The sequence below is a fragment of the Cydia pomonella genome, chromosome 7 (genome assembly GCF_033807575.1).
Source record: "Cydia pomonella isolate Wapato2018A chromosome 7, ilCydPomo1, whole genome shotgun sequence".
Classification (NCBI taxonomy): Eukaryota; Metazoa; Arthropoda; class Insecta; order Lepidoptera; family Tortricidae; genus Cydia; species Cydia pomonella.
In genome coordinates this window covers 3322645-3343066 of record NC_084709.1, presented here as the reverse complement: position 1 = coordinate 3343066, position 20422 = coordinate 3322645, and the positions used below count along the sequence as shown (strand labels likewise).

At 37.5% G+C, this 20422-nt stretch overlaps 1 protein-coding gene across 3 annotated transcripts in view; it reads right to left on the bottom strand.

The window, feature by feature from the left end:
- LOC133519599 (glutamate receptor-interacting protein 1) overlaps positions 1-20422 on the bottom strand; it is a 629013-nt gene that overhangs the window by 370580 nt on the left and 238011 nt on the right. The window lies entirely within an intron of this gene.

The following is a 20422-nucleotide window of genomic DNA, read 5'->3' as shown; positions in this document are numbered from 1 at the left end:
TACTTTTCGTTTTGTAATGTTAGATTTGTGTTTTTTTTTAAGCGTCCATTAAGAGGCAAAAAATTCCTTGAAATTTTGTGCAATAATGATACGAGTCTATCACATATTGAGGAATTATACGATGACCTCGAAGAATTCCCTTATTCGCTTTTTGAATGAATTGAAAACGAAATCAAAGAATCAACGACGAATACGATGAGATGTACCTAAAGATCTGCTAATGTTGACCGACCCAGTGTCGCTAGTTAGGAGGAAAGACAACAAATATGTTTTCCTACTGTCTAACTGCTCGGGAACGATCAGCATTAAGGTTGTCAAGAGATGGGAGATAAAGATTCGGTCATACGTGTATGTTACAGCTTCAGAAAAAGTTATGAACTGATAAACCCATGGGAGACCTTTTTTTAAACAAGGAGATGGACACTGAAACTAAATTCTTTCTTTCTTTTTACATGTGAATGAATTAGTATTCATTTTATGGATTTTCGCTTGATTGTGATGCCATAGGCCGTCCTAGGTGCGAAATACTGGATTTACTCGATTTTCGCTTCAAAATCTTAGAAATGTTGGTTAAACCACCAAGAAAACGACGTAGTGAAGCATGTCTGAGACGTCTGAGTGATGTTTCAGATGATGCTACAATTTGACGATACCAAATCTCCAAGAGCCCGCCTATTTCAGACTGTTTCAGACTGCTTCAGCAGGGCTATTACTCGTTGTATTAAATGCAACGTGTTCGTTACACGTCAAAATAATTTTTTCAAGCATTTCCGTTAGATGTAGTTGAATTGAGAGTACTTTACAATTGTTGATTATTGTTTTTAATCATTCTTTAATCGTTAAGATGTTGATTCTTAAAGAAAATTGTGATAATTATGCTAAATTGAATACTGATTACTTCATATGCTATGCATGTGCAGCATACACATGCATTGTTCTGTAAAATGTTGCGTTTTAGTCATATTATTCTACAAAACTCAATGAATTTGCACGTTCGTGCATTTACAGATAGTTCCTGAACGTCACTTTAGTGCACGCGATTTTTTTTATGATAAAGGACACTAGGATTTTTTTAAACATTTTATACGCGTATTTTATAACAATTAAAAACGGTTCACATGCATTTTTTATGAATCTTTGCAAAATATTTTTCCCGGCCGTAAAGGGATATGTCACCATATTTAAGAATTACTTCGCATAAAATTCGCAAGTGTGTTGAAAAGCATTGTGTGTAACTCCGAGGGTAAGAATATTGCAAACTCGGGTCTTTAATTCCCTCCAGCCTGCTATCGGGAATTACCACCCTCGTATCCATAATTTCACTTACCCCCCTCCTTGCACAATGTACTATGGAGAGTAGTCAGTTTTATTCTGTTTTTAGTATTTGTTGTTATACCGGCAATAGAAATACATAATCTGTAGAAATTTCAACTGGCTAACTATCACCGTTCATGAGATATAGCCTGGTGACAGACGGACGGACGAACGGACAGCGGAGTTTGGGTACGGAACCCTAAAAACATTAAAGCCTTTTACCTGCTGTAAAAAGTAATGAAATAAACGTATTTGTATTTGTAAAACATCATAAAATGCTTCAATATATTTAAGCATGAAACATTTTAGGTTTTATAATGTTTTTTGGAGAAAATTGGAAAACAAATTTGCTACGTAAAAACACCCTGTTAATGATATAATTAAGAGACCTCATTAAATAGATTCTAGAACCTAGTTTACCTAACACTTAACTGGCCACTTCATAACAGTACCCCTAGTGTAAATTTATTCGATAGCGTGACGTGACGTATGTCTTCTGTCTTCTCAGTTAAATGCAGATGATTATTTTTAGATCTATTATTCTTCATTTTTTTGTCCGGTAAGTTTTCTTAATTTCTATTTAAAGTAAATTGTTTTATTGTAAAGTACCAACATTTAAAATATCCGCAGCTAATTTGTTAGTACATGATATAGATAGTATTTGTGCAGATTTTTCATCAAATTGCGAAAAGCAAGCACAAGTCAGTCCCTTTATTTTGCAATCACGTTGCCTTGCAATTTCATGCAATCTTATTTCTAATTACCCCTCCCTCTTAATTAATAAGTATGTTAATTAGAGTCTTGGCGCAAAGCAACAAGCTAGAAGGTATTTTTCCAGTGTTGCGTTGCAGTAATTTTCAATGTAAATTTATTTCGAATTTCTTGCTGTTTCTCTTCTTTGGGATTTCTACTGTTGAGCGGTTTCCATATTTTTCTTTTATCTTATTATTTTTGGGCTTTTTCTGCTCAGCCTCAACTACATCTTACGATTTTGAACGAAATATTTCATTATAGATATATATGTTATGGACCAAGTGATAAATTGGGCATTTTTCATAATGCCCGGGCATTATGAAAAATGCCCAATTTGAGATGGCAGTTTGATAATAAATATAAAAATAATTAAATTGCCCGGGCATTATACATACTGCCTCTCACCTATTGGGCAAAGTAATGAAAAAACATGTTTCAATACTATTTACTTTTATTTTTAACATTAAAGTGAACGCAAATAACGTTTACCTATGATTATAAAACTTGAAATATAATCCAGAAGAAGCCTAAAGATGCTGCTACAAAACAACAACCCCTACAACCCTAGATGATCCCATACTCCAGCATGGTGGCGCCGGTACTGCTTAACTGAGATAGATAGATAGATAGATAAACCATTTATTCGCTTGCCACAATACACACAACTAAACAAAAAATAATAACTGAGTAGCGGTGGTCAATGGAATCACCGCGGAATTGGGCCGAGCCGTCAACGCGAAGCCGGTGAGGGCAGGTATTCGGTTCGAGCCCAAATCAGAAGAGGAGTACCGTAAGGTGTTCAGGCACCTCGACAAATTGGCAATGCTGTAGAGTGGGACGTCTACGAGTTAGACTCGGAGAAGCTTGCAGACACGCCTTGTAGAGCACATCAAGCAGATGTTATAGTTTTTTTTTCACAATCCATAACTCCCGCGGCCTTTGTCTTACAGTATACCTGCATAAAATAAGATCTATTTCGAGCAAGTGTTATGAAAAGTAAATTAACACTCAATAAATGCTATGTGAAATGCGAAAATGATTTCGCAGATGGCATGGCAGACTAAATAAGAAGAACTGATCTTATTTAGTCTGCCGTGTTTTATTTATTGAGCAAGCAAAGGTTTTGTCCCTCAAAGAAAGGGTTCACTCGGCAGTTCGGATTACAGCGACGTTCGGATTAGCCCGTGTACGGATTATCGAGGCCCTACTGTACTTTAGTAGGTAGGTAGGCAATTGGGCTGCTTGGAGGGGGTTTTGGAGAGACGTATGCCCAGCAGTGGGTGCATAGTCGCTGAGGAAAAAGAAAATACTTAATTTTAATTCAAAGTTTGTAACCGTCACCAAAAAAGTTAAAAATTGCACCTCATCCATTAAAAAAGCAGTTTATTTTGTGACGAATTTTAGTGTAAGTATAGCGTTTTCCCAACCTAGCACCCGGGTCCGCTTTCCTAGTCAATTTTCTCCACTTTGCCTGGTCTCCGGCATCCTCAGGTGAGAGATTGTTCTCTTCCATACCCGCTATCACGACGTCCAGCCAGCGCTTCTTAGGCCTACCGCATCCGGGTGATCTAGGTGATCATCTACTTTCCGACCCTGAATACCGTAGCAGAATAATTTTACTATCAAATAGCTAGCTATAAGTATATCACTAGTGATTACTGTGGCAAAATTTTAATCAGAACCCCTAGTGTAATTGTAATTCGATAATGTGACGTGACGTACGCGTTTGCGTTAAGTCTAATTTTGTATGTGATTTAGAAACAGCGCGCCAAACGGGACGTTTTGGAAACTCAACATCCCATACACAATGAGACTTAACACAAACGCGTACGTCACGATTCGTTATCCAATAAGTTTACGTAAAACGTACCCACGCGATCGCCAAATCTTCCGTCGCTATATCTTTTGTTCATTTCTAATTTCCCATCTTAAGTGGTAGATCTAATAATAACCAAATTAATAATCTAACGAATATCTCATAATGATTTAGCGGTCTTAACCGAGACAGAATATTACCCCAGTTAGATCGTTTGATGTGCGAGACCACGATATAAATGTTATAATTAGTCACTCATGAATCATACAAACATCCTGCGAGACTAAATATACATACATAAAACTATCGTTGACTCACAGGCCTATTCTGTACCCCTAGTGTAAATTTATTCGATAGCGAAATGTGACGTACGCGTTTGCGTTAACTCTCATTTTGTATGGGATTTTGAGTGTGCAAAACGTCGTGCTTGGCGCGCTGTTTCTAAATCCCATACAAAATTAAACTTAACGCAAACGCGGACGTCACGTTTTGCTATCGAATAAATGTACACTAGGGGCTCTGATTGTAACTTTACTTTTGAGTCTTCATTCGGTTCTTGTCTGTTTACCTGATTTAATTTTTATTTTTTATTTTTTTTTTATTTAACAAAAAAAACAATATTTTAAGTAAGTACCTTAATCTAATTTTTCGCCAAACTGTAAAACAGTTTGTTGGCAGTTTCAATGATCGTTTTTAGGGTTCCGTAGCCAATTGGCAAAAAACGGAACCCTTATGGATTCGTCATGTCTGTCTGTCTGTCCGTCCGTGTCACAGCCACTTTTTCCGAAACTATAAGAACTATAAGTACTGTTGAAACTTGGTAAGTAGATGTATTCTGTGAACCGCATTAAGCTTTTCACATAAAAATAGAAAAAAAAACCGGGCAAGGGCGAGTCGGATTCGCGCACGAAGGGTTCCGTACCATTATTAATAAAATCGGCAAAAAAAAAATGTTTGTTGTATGGGAGCCTCCCTTAAATATGTATTTTATTCTGTTTTTTGTATTTGTTGTTATAGCGGCAACAGAAATACATCATCTGTGAAAATTTCAACTGTCTAGCTATCGCGGTTCATGAGATACAGCCTGGTGACAGACGGACGGACGGACAGCGAAGTTTCACCCTTTGGGTACGGAACCCTAAAAACAATAAATTTTGGGGGTTCCCCATACTTGGAACTGAATCTCATTTTTTTTTATCAAACGTATAGATCTTCAAAAATGATATTGAGGTTTACATATCTAATCAATTATCAAATATTTCATTGATTCCATATTTGTAACTGTATTTTGTTATATTTAATGATTATAAAAATTTGACATGTAAATGCCATTGAGGCCTATTTGCTGAATAAATGTTTGATTGATTGATTGAATACAAATTTAAATGAATAGTTTAAAGTTTATGAATTAGATCTGGATTAGTTATGGATGTGACCTGTCAGTGTCAAAAGTGACGTTTTTCGTTGAAGTAATGTCAGTTTTGACACTAACAGATCAGATTTATAATTAATCCAGATTCTAATACATAACCTGATATGAAAATCAGAATAGGTACGCGTAATAGACAAATGGCCAATTAGCGACATAACTGCAATGAGATACCATAAACCGGGGTGAAAAGAGACGATTTTCAACTTCAAGGACGACTTTCACCAATAATAAAAAATGAATAAAGTAAACATTTTGACATAATTTTTTGAGTCTTTGTTAGTACTTCAATTTTGCATTTCTGAAATCAATTTTTACCCACCGAATTCAGAGAAAGTCAATTATAACTACCTGTTTTGTCCATATCCTTAAAACGGGGTCGATAGACACAAGGAAGGGGTCAGTTTAAGTTGTCATAGACATTGAATTTGGTTATTATTATTTTGATACTCTATTGCGAAAGAGTATATTTATCTATTAAGGAGTTTATTGACATAAAATTATTTTTCCGAATTTTTTTAATCCCAAGATGTGTTTTTTCACCCCTTTGTTGTATCTAATCACCCCCCTTGGCGTGGCTACTCACTCCATATGGTGCTAGTTCAGTGGTGTCACTCACGAATTCGAGCCAATCGTGCAGTCTAACGCAACCAGTTGCCCTTATAAAATATAAAAAATGTACTCATCATTGTCTTTCTAAAGTTTTTTCTTTTTTTAATTCCTTTACAATGCTTTAGTTTCCTATTAACTATATTAAACGTAAGAAAACACTATAGCAAGTTCGATAAAAGTACCGATAACTCATTGGTTGGTCTTTTTTTTATCATTGGGGGATTAGAAATATAGAAACTTGTTTACTAGTTAAGGCAGTGTCTTACCTGAGCGAATAACTCGCGAACGCGAAGCGGCGCGGCGCGGCGCGGGTACGTGAATTCAATCATTTGATACCTATGGAAGTCTCCTACGTGGGCGATCTCCGAATGCCGTTGGGCATTAGGTATATATCGCCAATCGCGCGCGAGATGCGAACTCATCAACCAATCGCGTTGAGGCGTGCACGATTGGCTCGAATTCGTGTGCGTGACACCGCGGTACTGGCCCAATTCTTATTGTCCGTAAGGCCCGTCCTTAGATATATGTCAATGTCACTACATTAACTGCTAGAACAAAGTTCAGATAAGCTTCATTTCTTACTTCGGCGAGGTCTTACTTTAGAGTAAAAAATATAAAGATTACTTACTTTCAATCAAAAGTAACTATAATATAAAATAACAAGAACAATCGCTATAAAATACCGCCTTTTCACCAAAAAAAATTGTCAAACCGCCAATATTAGGTACTAAAACATACAATTTTTGGCAAAAAAGGAAACCCATTCACGCGCAACCGTGTTCTGCGATTACTCCCCGACGGCTTTACGATTAATAAATCTGCTGCGGATAATTTCAATTTTGGGTTTTATTGTTGCTAAATTGGAAACGCAACGGCTTGGAAGACGGCTCTGTTTCGCGTGTAATATATGGTCTGCTTTGCACTCTTTAAAGAGATGGAAAGCGTATTTTTGATTATTTTTACTTTTTATATGACCTTTTTTTAGAAGACCGGTCTGGCCTAGTGGGTGACACTGCTTATGAAGGCGATGGTCCACGGTTCGAATCCCGGTAAGGGAATTTATTTGGGTGATGAGAAGAAATATTTGTTCCTGAGTCATGGATGTTTTCTATGCATTTTAGTATTTGTATATTATATATATTATTGTCTGAGTACCCACAACACAAGCCTTCTTGGCTTACCGTGGGAATCAGTCAATTTGTGTAATAATGTCCCTATAATATTTATTTGTTTATAATAAAGGAAATACGGAAAAAATCGCCGCTTCTGGCAAGACTCGAACTTGCTAACTTTCGGAACACCGGTCCGATCGATCTTTATCAACTGAGCTACCAAACTTAATAGAAGCGTGCGAATCTATCCATACCTTCTTTTTGTTTACACGCCTCAGGGAGGCGTATAAAAATAAAAGCACCTATAATAGTATATTACGATACAAGTGCGAAAAATAGGAAATTCGAAACGAGTGGCGATAAATTAAAACACGACCGAAGGGAGTGTTTTAAATCGACACGAGTTGCGAATTACCTATTCGCACATGTATCGTACAACGTTTTACAGTACATATGGCCCTTTAAATGTTCGACACAGTAACGTAATATGCTACTTCTCGCACTAGTGCTATAAAGTAGCCCCATATGTACTGTAAAAGCTTTTATGGTTTCGTAAGCCTTATAAGTAATCAGACCATATTCACTAAGAATTTACTTTAAGGGCATATCTTATGATAATATGCACCAAATCCCAAAATTACTTTTCTTTATTTCATTATCATCAACAGATCTGCCAAAAGACCTCCACTGCTGGACAATGAACATAATACATAAATATTACTCACTGTTAATGATTAAATTTAACAAGGTTGTTTTTTTGAAGTCTTCTTACTCGTATGGTGTATTTTTCGTTAAGTAGTTGCCACTCAAGAACCTCCCGCCCCAGCAACCATGCCATGCCTCGCCCACTGTTCTAGATATGTCATTATCTTGATTTGCCTTGCAAATCTCACTTCTCATTTAAACTTCCCGACTTTCTAAGAATTAGGATACAGCTTTGCTATTGACCTGCCCTTATAAAATATAAAAAATGTACTCATCATTTTCTTTCTGAAGTTTTTTCTTTTTTTATTTCCTTTACAATGCTTTCGTTTCCTATTAACTACATTAAACGTAAGAAAACACTATAGCAAGTTCAATAAAAGTACCGATAACTCATTGGTTGGTCTTTTTTTTATCATTGGGGGATTAGAAATATAGAAACTTGTTTACTAGTTAAGGCACGCCGCGGCGCGGCAAAATAGTGTCCTTATATGATATTTTTTTTACAATTATAGAAATTAACTTTTTACATGCCTTTCCAAAAAAATACTTTAACTATTTAGAACCGTACTAAGAGCTGCTCACTGAAAAACGGTACCCCATAATCCTGTTAATAGTCAGGAAAACGGCTGCAACGGCGTGAGCCAAAAATATTACTGTCATGTACGAAGTTTTGATCCATAACAACCGCTATTTAAGTACAATTCGGCCATTTCGAGGTTTAACGCTGACATTTATGACCAAAGTTCACTTTTTGGTCGTAAATTGCTATTTTTTTTCATTTTTCCCTTTCGTGCTTGGTTTGTAGCAGGAACATGCTAATCGATTTTACTAAATTACCGTTTTATCTTTACTTTTAAAGAAGACATTCTAAAATAGCCTTTTACTTTGAAAGTCTTAGATAAAATTAAATGGATCTTTTTAAAAGTCTACAGAAGTCTGCTAATTTAATTTATTCTGTTTCTAAATCCCATACAAAATGAGACTTAACGCAAACGCGTACAACACGTTTCGCTATCGAATAAAAACTAGGGGCTCTGAAGGCAACCTTTTATGTAAGTACTGTTCGTACATATATATATTATAATCAATTCTTGCGGCCAGTACGATCCTCAATAATTAATCCGAAATTAGCTGAGCCTTGATCCCCGGCGCTAGCGGCGAGTTCAATAGATCAAAAGCTTCATACAGTTTCCCGACTATTTATAAAGTCAATCAACATTTAATTAATCCTAACTTTAGATCTCGAATATTCTCTGGAATATGCGAAAATGTGGTTTTAGAACTTTTAACTATCACAAATATATTTTCATAGACTATGTAGTTTATGAAGCTAGCCTTCGCTCATAAATTAATTGGTATAATTGTAATGAGTGAGCTAAGTTGGTTATTGCTTCGTGTAACTTGCTTCAGTGGCTTCCCGTCGTCATGGCAACGATTGAGATTATCACGTTACTTATAACTGTGCGAACAAACGATAAAGCGATACCGATAAATTGGGGTCTATATAGTCGATCTAGTCTTCCCCGGTGTGAAGTTTTGAAGTTCATGAGGCGGGTGACACACGCGACGTTGTTAAACGACAACAAAAAGGTATATTTTCGCTAAAAATATCACAATCAGTAGTATTTTTAACCGGAAACAATAACTAAACATGTTACAAACGTTCAATTATTATTAACAGGTAATGTATATTAACGCCGAATAGCTTTGTACAGTTACATTGATTTTGGTAACAAACCGCTAATATTTATTCGAGTATTAAGTGGTTCTGGTTTCCATTTAATAATAGACGATATGTACAAAGGGTATCAAATAACCTCGGAATTCAATAACATTGAATTATTGAGGTAGTTTATATTAACAGGAAACATGTTTTTAGAAAACATATTTAGCATTACCTTATATTACAGGATTAGAAGCTATATTTTATGATTAAACGCCAGTTTAAAGTATGGTGTTCGTAAGTATATTAAATAAATGTGAGTTCCCTGAGTATCATATATAAAAATCAAGAGTGAGAATATAAGTAAAGTTACAATATTTTTTTGACAGTTTAAAAGCGTCTGACAATATTGATTATCAATTTTTAAGAATGTTTTCTAAAACATAAATAAAAATCAGCCATAAGAATATTGAGAAAAGTAAGTAATTTACCAACCTTTAAGAACCTTGTACCGGACAAATGGCCGTCGGGACAATATAGCAAGTACGCAGACATTGAAAGTACATACTATAACACTATATTATTTCATACATTTTATTCATGAGAAAATAGGTAAGGTCTGGCGGCTCAGGGATCTTGGACTATTAACTCTTTGCCATGTTTTTGTTGTTGTTCTTCCTCGCGCTGTCTTGGCATTTTGCCATGGCCCATGGGAGCCTGGGGTCCCCTTGACAACCTGTCCTAATATTTGGCGTAGGCACTCGTTTTACGAAAGCGACTGCCATCTGACCTTCCAACCCAGAGGGTAAACTAGACCTTGTTGGATTAGTCCGGTTTCCTCACGATGTTTTCCTTCACCGAAAAGCAACTGGTAAATATCAAATGATATTTCGTACATAAGTTCCGGAAAACTCATTGGTACGAGCTGGGGTTTGAACCCGCGACCTCCGGATTGCGGACGCTCGTACTGCTAGGCCACCAGCGCTTCTAGGCCACCAGCGCTTCCTAGGCCACCAGCGCTTCTCTAGGCCACCAGCGCTTCAACTCTTTCTGTCATGTCAATAATTATTTGTCTTAAATGTTATAATCAACGTGTCATTTGATTTATGAACGTGAAGTGGCCAGTTAAGAGTTAGGTAGTGGTTCTAGAATCTGTTCAATGAGGTACATTTAATTATCTCATTAGCAGGATGTTTCATGTTCATGTAGCAAATTTGCTTTCTAGTTTCTCCAAAAAAAAAACATAAAACCTATGCATTTTTCTTACTTAAATATGCTCCAGGAGCCAAGTACTATCAGCTGTAAAAATTGTGATTTGTTAGCAATTTATATTTTAAATGTAGAGTTCATTGGACCCGAGTATGACCTTAAACTCCGTCCAAAAGAGAGATATGGGCACTGTAAATGTCATCTTGCTTTAAATGGCACAGCGGATGTCATTCCAGATCAAGAGCAGAGCCCAACTGGGGAAGTACCTTACAGAAAACCGCAGCCAAATAACACTAGACCCTACTCATAGTGCTGTGTTCCTGCCGGTAAGTAAGATTGCCAGAGCTCAACGAGGGTGCGAAATGTTAGGGTTGGCAACACGCTGCACGTAACTCCTCTGGAGTTGCAGGCGTCCGTAGCCTATGCAGACTGCTTACCACCAGGAGGGCCGTATACTTGTTTGCTATCGACGTAGTATTAGAAAAAAAAACAACTGCTGAGCAGAATAACTGCATCACCAACTCCAAAAGCGTTGAAAAGTGAAAACCATAAAAATAAACTTTCCAAAACCCAATAAAGTCGAAATGTTCTCCACGCTATTAAGTTAGAACATCGTAACTGAAAATTTATAACTTTGACGTGGTGCCAGGTCGCAGGTCGACTTTTTTCAGCGGGGTCGTTCGTGCGTGGATTTTATTGGAAAGTTGCCTTTAAACGAGACGGTGGTCATGATAAATGTCTTTCTGTTGCGTTCTTGTGTGAGCTTTTAACCTTATAAACTAGTTAGGGTTATTTAGGGTTCCGTACCTAGAAAGGAAATCGAAACCCTGATAGGATCACTTTGAGATCCGTCCGTTCGTCTATCTGTCAAGACCAGTTGAAATTAAAACCATATAGCTACTTAGGTCTACGGCCCCTTGAATCTGGGAAAAAATCAAACTTCTAAGCTAACTTAAAAATATATCTACGGCCGTTTATGCCGCAAAAAATTACAAATCTCGACATTCAAGGGAATCAAAATTTATAGGGAATTTTGGTATAGAATTCGTGTCGAGAATCCAAATATCGGATTGATGTTCTTCGACATGGCCTGTTATTAACTGTCATAATAAGTTTCGGATTTATTATAAGTATAGCCTGTTATTTTTGACCATCATATCAGGTTGAATTAATCCCTGCTCTCGTTTGAGAACCCCATTCATCAGCCACGGCTCATTAAATGCTCGTTACCATATTTGTCCACTCCTTTAAGGGCTATAACTCACCATTTTCTTTCATTACCTCCGAGGGTCCGAAAGGCAGAAGGTCGCGGGTTCAACCAAAGTTTTTTTGGAACGTATGTATGAAATATCCTTTGATATTTATCGAAATAGTAAATAGGAATAGGAATTGGTGGCCTAGCGGTAAGAGCGCGCGACTTTCAATCCGGAGGTCGCGGGTTTAAACCCCGGCTCGTACCAATGAGTTTTTAGGAACTAATGTACGAAATATCATTTGATATTTACCAGTCGCTTTTCAGTGAAGGAAAACATCGTGAGGAAACCGGACTAATCCCAATAAGGCTAATTTACCCTCTGGGTTGGAAGGTCAGATGGCAGTCGCTTTCGTAAAAACTAGTACTTACGCCAATTCTGGGGATTAGTTGTCAAGCGGACCCCAGGCATGAGCCGTGGCAAAAATGCCAGGACAACGCGAGGAAGAAGAAAAAATATTTATCGAAATAGTGATAGACCCTGAAATAATCCTAATAAGGCTTAGAGTTCCCTCTAAGAGTTGGAAGGTCAGTCAGGTGCCAATATCGATTTTTGGGATTAGGTCACCGAGCGGAGAAACAAGTTATTTTCATATTTTCAATCAAAATACTTTATTTAACTTTAGACCGATACACAGACAAGAATTACAGACATAGAAAGAAATGCGCGTCCCTGGTGCGGCGGGTGCGGGATAGCCGCAACAGCATCCTGGCCATGATAGCGGATAGGATTGATTGTCCTTATATACAACATTGCTGCAGTGTGCACATCTCTAACAATGCTCAAGTAGTGGGGTGATGTGCGCGCTGTTGCAGTGGAGTATTTATTTATTTGTGTACATAGTCATAGTAATATAAAAACCTTAGATATAAGAATACTAACGTAGATAATAAGATAATGAGCTATTATGTTACTAACCATGTATTATGAATCCTTGTTATTTGAAATAAATGATTTATAATAATAATAATATAGACAGAAGCGCCATCTCTTGGTGGCAAGATTGAAACCTAAAACTAAACAAGTAATTGAATTAGTGTGGGCAGGGTTCAATTTTCTAATTATTTTAACAAGGCGATCGATTAGGTACTATATTTAAATCCGAGATCGCTGTCTCGCTCACATATCGGAATGGCGAACGGAGTGATAACTGCGTAAGGAAAAACCTACAGATTTCCGCCATTTTATATAAACAAGGTAGATCGGGCCTTCGAAACTCGGAAGGTTTAATCTTGGGATAATTTACTTCAAACCACCGGAAGTTTTAACGCCATTCCCAGATTTCTCTTAAGCGTGAAGCGTTTTTTTTAACAGAAATGCAAACCCGGAACTCGTTGGGGCGGTGGAAAAGTTTTTGGAAGTTTTAATTCAATGACTACGAAACGAACTTTTTGAGTTTGGCGAAATAATGAAAGTGACTGGAACGGCTTTAACTTCTGAAGAAGGTGTACCGGCAAGAAATTAAAGATAATGCAATATTGATGATCCACTAACACGATCAGTTTTAAGATCGTTTTCGGTTAAGAATGTAACTAAATTGAGTTGTAAAAGAACGACCCTTGTTTATGATATTACTTTTTTATATTAGCTAATCTATGACCTGAACTGAACTGAAGTATTAATTATACAACAATTGCGACACCTGTAATATTTATTACGCAACACTTACTCCCTGTTGTAGTAAAAATATACGCGCCTTGAACCTACCATTTCATTTCTGTGGGCCTTTGATTTTCAATAGATCCTTACCTGCTTACTTACTCCGTTGGCTCAGACACCCGAAAACGATGGCCCCCGATTCAACACAAGACGGCGCTACTTTTCTCGGTCCTACGCTAACTCTCGCCAATTTTTGACTCGGAGTTCGCGCAGATCTGCCTTCACCATGTCACTCCTGTGATAATTGGGGCGTCCGACAGGACGTCCTCCTGCTAGACGTCCTAGGTACGCTCTTTTCACACTTCGATCTTCATCCATATTCTCAAGACTAACCAGAGTTGGTGAGTTTTAAGTAGATGATGTGTGTTGATGTACCCTTTATGTTAATAATTATTATTTATTTATTGTATAGGAGTAGCAATCTGCAAATTGCAGAACTTAAAGAACATTCTCAAAAATTCCTAAAATATCTGGAAACTTTAATGATAGTTATCATGCAAGTTTCCACTTAGAAAGTTCCCGATCAGATTAGGGATTATTAGGTACTCAATGTCCTTTTGGCTGTTTCATTTAATAGTACCTGGGCGACCGAGCTTTGCTCGGTTATAACTATTTATTGTAATATGGTGGTGTATAGGTGATAATCTTAACTACATTTTTTTACTAAATTAAACTTGTCTAAAACAATAAAAATTAAAAAAAAAAAATAAACTTGAACATATAAAAAAAAAACAAACGTTAGTCACCGGGCGAGATTCGAACCCGTAACACTCGTTTAGCAGTCCGCGTCTTAACCCGCTGGACCAGACGGACAGTGGCCGGCAACACGAAATTAGCGACCATATTCTGCGTCGAAAGAAAAACGCATGAAAACTCGAAAACACGCGTTTTCCCAAGCATAAGACTAATCTAGATCGATTTATCGATCGATCGACAAATTTCAGCAAAATCATTAGAGCCGTTTCCGAGATCCCGGAAATATATATACATATATATATACAAGAATTGCTCGTTTAAAGCTCGTTTTACGAGACTCATTACTCTCATTAGCGCCTATATCAAGGATCATAGAAATGGAAAGTAAAATGTAAGGTCTGGCAAAAAATTATAGTACCTCGTAGGTTACCATAGTAACAGGATTAACATTTCATGTCTAGAACTTTTGGCCAATCAACCAGTACTCAATTTGAAAAAATCTGTAATATTATGCCAGGATTATACAAATAACGAAAGACTAAGCTGAAATAAATAAAAAACTACAGTTGCGCAGAATTTCGCTCAAAATAGTAACTACAAACAGTGACTATTTTTCAACGAACATTTTATATGTAAATCAATAGTGAAATAGTGCAACCAGCATTTTTGGTGCACACAAAAGTGTTTAATTTCATTCTGCATCTGACGCAATGGCTGCCGCTGGTTTGATGCGTGTGAAATATTTCCTTTTTTAAACCATATTTTATGGCAGAATAAATAATTGTTATGGGGCAATGTTACACGGAACGATAGTTTAAATGTTAAGTTTGCATGCAGCTGTATAAAGGGCCACTGATTACCAGTTCGCCGGAAGATATCAGCCTGTCAGTTATTCGCAATTGCCGGCTTTTGATTGGCCGATATCGTCTGGTGAACTGGTAATCCGTGGGCCCCTTTACAGTGGCCAGGCGTCGTCGTAGTTTCCGCTGCTGTATATGACAATTTCCTTGATAAAAGAAGTAACGGTCGGCGAAAGACAATCGTTTTTTTTTAAGAGAAGACCATCATCTATGTATCTCTTTCTCTTTTAACTCTTGCGTTTGTACACATACTTCACTTTATAAGGTCGGTAGAGCAGAAGGAGCGAAGCTCTTCTTTTCTGACTCTGAGCGATGTACGTACATACAAGAGAGTTCCCTGCAATATTGTTTATGCCTTTATTCTTCCCCTATGTTGGAAATTAAAATTGCCGAATATTTGTACATGTTACTGAATACGGTAAATTAGTTACTGAATTGCTCGCTAGATGTCACTTTTTAAAATGCAAACAAGCTAACGATGGTTTTTCCGGAAACGATGGGGTCGAGCCGTGTTCACCGTCAAGTCGGTCACCAAACAACATAAAGTTAAGTTGACACAGTGACAGTAAAATGAACTTAAAGTGAAGTGCTTAAGTGCGGATTTTTAACAGCCAAGTGCGATCATTGACATTAAATGTCTATTTTTCACACGTGTAGTTAACGCTCTAAGCGTTTTCATCTCCTAGGTATTCTAACCTAGCCTTGGACGTCTAGACTTGATCAAAAGACTGTTATCTCCCGCAATACGACCTGTCATGAGCAGGAACGTGTGTTATCGTCACAGATTACTTACCTCTTAGACAGAGCACACGCGAATCCACAAAATAAGTGATGTTCCTATAGAAACGGTCAAGTAATTTTATTTCAGAAGCGCTGGCTGGACGTCGTCACAGCGATCTTGGAAGAGATCACACCTGAGGATGCCAAAGACCGGGCAAAGTGGAAAAGATTAAGTAGGAAAGCGGACCCTGACGCTAGGCCGGGAAAACGCTAGGTTAAAGAAGAAGACCAAATGGTCTTCTTTAACCTAAACTACTAAATAGTACGGAAAGTAAATTCTTTAACTGTACAGTCACCATCAGATATATCGGAGCAGCCAAGGTGCTCAAACACATCTGAACAAGCTCTGTAACGCCATGGAAATAGTAACTTGCAAATTATTTTCAACAAAAAAACTAATTTTAGGGGTAAGTAAATACTTATAAGAAAAAAAATGTTAATTTAAAAGCAAAAACCTTATTAACATTTAAAAACTACTGAACACTAGTACTGGCTCGCGATGCACTCATGTCGTTTAATTATTATATAATGTTATATTATAAGAAGGTGTATGCTGCAATCGATTGGATGGCATAGTACTTATACGAGTATATTAAAATAAAATCCCCGGGGTACTCAAAAATGACACCGCCACCCCTTTGGATTTGCAAGTGTCCATAGCACACATTAACCGATTACCATCAGGTTATCGACTTTTCGGCCACCGAGAGCACCTCGATGACCTCGGTTCTCGTAAACGCTTTGTAAAGTAAATTAAAGCATTCACTGCCAACGTTTTCGTGTCGCTACATGCATAGCCGATTCTAGCGTTTTCCCGCTTTGTAGAGGAAAGCAACTACGAACAGAGCGCGAGCAGGTTCCGGGTAGGTACTCAATGTGTTAAGAACGTTAAGCGCGAAGAATTTCGAACATTGATCCGTTTCTTCAATACCGGCTATCAATGACACTGTGTAAGCGGGAAAGCAATATAATTACGTGTGTGTGATAGAGATAGGAATAGACGGGTCAATGTACGAGATTCGTCATGCTTAGCGTCCTTACTTTAGGTTAAACGGCATCTATGTTTGGTAGTCTATGGGAATCATATATCGTTCCTTTGAAACTGGATGGCGTAATCTATTACTTCTGCCTAGATACACGTGTCTTCGTATGGTCGAGTTCACAAGTAGATTGTGTCACAAAAGAGCAAAATGACATATTTACGGCGTGAGCGTACATTGAATCCTGGACGAAGCGAAGGACGCTATAATAGAATCCCGAGCGTAGTGAGGGATTTTTTTATATAATATTGAGCGTAGTGAGGGATTCAAGTGTTAATGCCCAAGATGGAAATCATTTTGCTACTATGTGACACATACTGCTTTTCACATCACCTATGAGGAAATTCCTTCTTCCTCGCGTTGTCCCGGCATTTTGCCACGGCTCATGGGAGCCTGGGCTCCGCTTGACAACTAATCCCAAGATTTGGCGTAGGCACTAGTTTTTACGAAAGCGACTGCTATCTGACCTTCCAACCCAGAGGGTAAACTAGGCCTTGTTAGGATTAGTCCGGTTTCCTCACGATGTTTTCCTTCACCGAAAAGCGACTGGTAAATATCAAATGATATTTCGTACATAAGTTCCGAAAAACTCATTGGTACGAGCCGGGGTTTGAACCCGCGACCTCCGGATTACAAGTTGCACGCTCTTACCGCTAGGCCACCAGCGCTTTAAAAAATATATGCTATGAGGAAATTATTATGCTTCAAAATAGTATTTAAGCTATAATCAATCAATGCATGTAATCGATTACAAAGAAAACTTTTTCGCTATTTTATACGTAAAATAACTTTTGTATTTTAACGAAGTCATTTCTTTGTTTAACAAGTGGTTTTCTCTAATAAGCTTAATTATTCGTAACTCCATTTTCTCCTTAATTAAGGATCTTAGTATTTATATTTACCTAATTAAACTAGGGCTAACAAGGTGCCTAATTAGTTCAGTCTAGTTATTTCGGCAACGTGGTTAGGTATCTGTATAATATTAATTCTAACAATATTATTTTTAACATGGTCTCCTATCACATCTTCGAATTCGATTGTCAAGACCCCGAAATGTTCATTTACCAACCGCGTTTATTCTGAAAACCGTAGAATTGTTAGAAGGGTCACTAATCTAATCCAACCTTACCCAATGACATCTACAGTATGCCTTTTTCAAAAATTTGGAAAAATTAACGATCTTTGAAAAATACTTACGCGTTCGGTCAAATGAAATTTCGGCAAATGAAACACCATCATCACACAACAAAAGTGCAAAATGGTGCGTTCAGGTCCCATCCTAGACAGTGAATTTTTGCCAATTTTAATTTGTTTTTAAGCTTAATAGCATCGTTCACAGACGTGCCTGCTTGATAAAAAAATAATATGGGATAGCGCATCGTTACTGGTGAATTTCTAATATGACTTGGAACTCCAGTAGCCGTTTGAGAAGTATAACACTCTTACGAGTCTCTTACTCTTCTGAGCGGGACCCACGGAACACGATAGGGAGCACAGGATGGGGTGAAGGCAGACCGAAAGATGACGAGACGACTTGGACGCATTCTATCCAAAATGGTGGGAAAATGCCAAAGACAGCGTCGAGTGGAAAAAACGAGCGGAGGCCTTTGCCCAGCAGTGGGACACCAAATTAATCTAACAAAAAAACAGTCTTACGGTAGATGTTGCTAGGTCCTCCCTATGGCCCATATAGTGTGGAAAAATTCGCTGTACTGTGTAAGGTCTTGGTAGCTCAGATGGCAGATCACTGGGCTAGCGATCCAGTGTTCGTGAGTTCAAGTCCCGCCCAGGACTGTGTGTTTTAATTTGTTTCTAAGCTTAAGAGTGCAAAAAGCGGACTTAACGCCTTTTGAAAAAAGAGTTTAATTACCAGCAAGGCTTGAAACCGGTTTTAAAAATAGCGGTAAATACCGGTTCATTTTGATTTTACTCGGAACTTTAATAAGAGCGCGATCGTTTTAGGAACTGTGTTGTATCCTAAATAAACCGGTTTATTCGACGAGCGACGAGACGACCGACCTGCCTGGTGTGCCGTGTAAACAAAGACACCGATATATGAAGAAACCGGTTTTTATTGTTCTAATCCGGTTAATCTGACAAGAACTTTTTGTAGATATTCTCCTAAAAACCGGTTTCAAAATAACGATTTTACGAACAAAAAGGACATTAAAAGGTTTTGCGCCAAGTACATGATAACGGTTTGGAAATTTAACCGGTTTTCAAGCCTTGATTACCAGTCATCATATCGCGCCAATTACCTTTACAAATTATGCGTGTACACTATCGTGTATGTGAATTGTCTGATTGTCATTTGCGGTACTAATTTGCTCCAATATTGGCTCAACAATCAGCAAATGTAACGACAGCCGCCATTGGCGTAATGTTAAACGTGTTTACAGAATGGAATTATCCACAGACCATTGGTTGAACTAGATATAGCATGCGCCCTTATTAGTATGACATGACAACCGTGATGACCAGACATAGAAGTTTTAGTGGCAAATAAAGTGATTAACAATATCAATCGACATGTCTATTATCGATGTTACCTTAGCGTTATAGATATTTTTAACATTGTATAAAAAGATAGCTACCGCGAAATACACAACACATTGGTAGCTTTCTTATTTTATCTTTTTTTTGCCACTGTCTCCTACAGTAACTGTATCCTACGGTAAATTAAGGTAATAAAATAAATTCGCTATTAACCTGGTTATAAATGTGATTTACTCTTTTTCTTCTTAGCCCTTTTTAATCTTAGAGACGTCGGCTTTTTTCACTTTTTGCAATTATGGTCTAGTTTGCTCTCTATGTACCCATTTTGCATCCAGCTGTTCTCTTGATATCATCATACCAACGCATTTTTGGCTTGCCTGCTGGGCGCGACTCTCCCCAAGGTCTCTACTCTACCAGCCTCTTACACCATAAGCCGTATTCAGTCCCATGCCCCACTCCCACTTCAGTTTTGCTGTTCCTGGTTACATCAGTGACTTTACTGAATTCTCGAAGCCACTTTGTTTTCCCGTCCCTAATTGAGATAAATGTGATTTAATATACAGTGTGTCGCCTGTAACACGAGCAATAAATGGAACTGTAGACTGTACTCCTCAAACTTACAAACATTTGTTCAGTAATTTTTGAAAATTATGAATTCTTTAGACTTCCTATTTTTCATACAAAATAAATATTACCTTCAATGTACGCTGTCACCAGTGTAATTGACGTCGACTGTCTGTCACGCTTTAAACATAACAAAATTTGCAATACATTGCGCTTAGAATAAACTTTAAAGTATTCTAAAAATCAAAATAAGTTATTTTTAAAAGTTCCTGAACAAATGTTGGTCAGTTTGAGGAGTACAGCCTACAGTTTAATTTTTTCCTCGTGTTATTTACAGGCGACACCTGGTATGTAGTTTAATGTTATGGTCTGTAGAATTATCTTTAGTCATTGTTAATTAGTTTGTGTTGATAATAGTATTGTGTATGGGCGAATATACTCGATAGGCACTGTATTTGTGC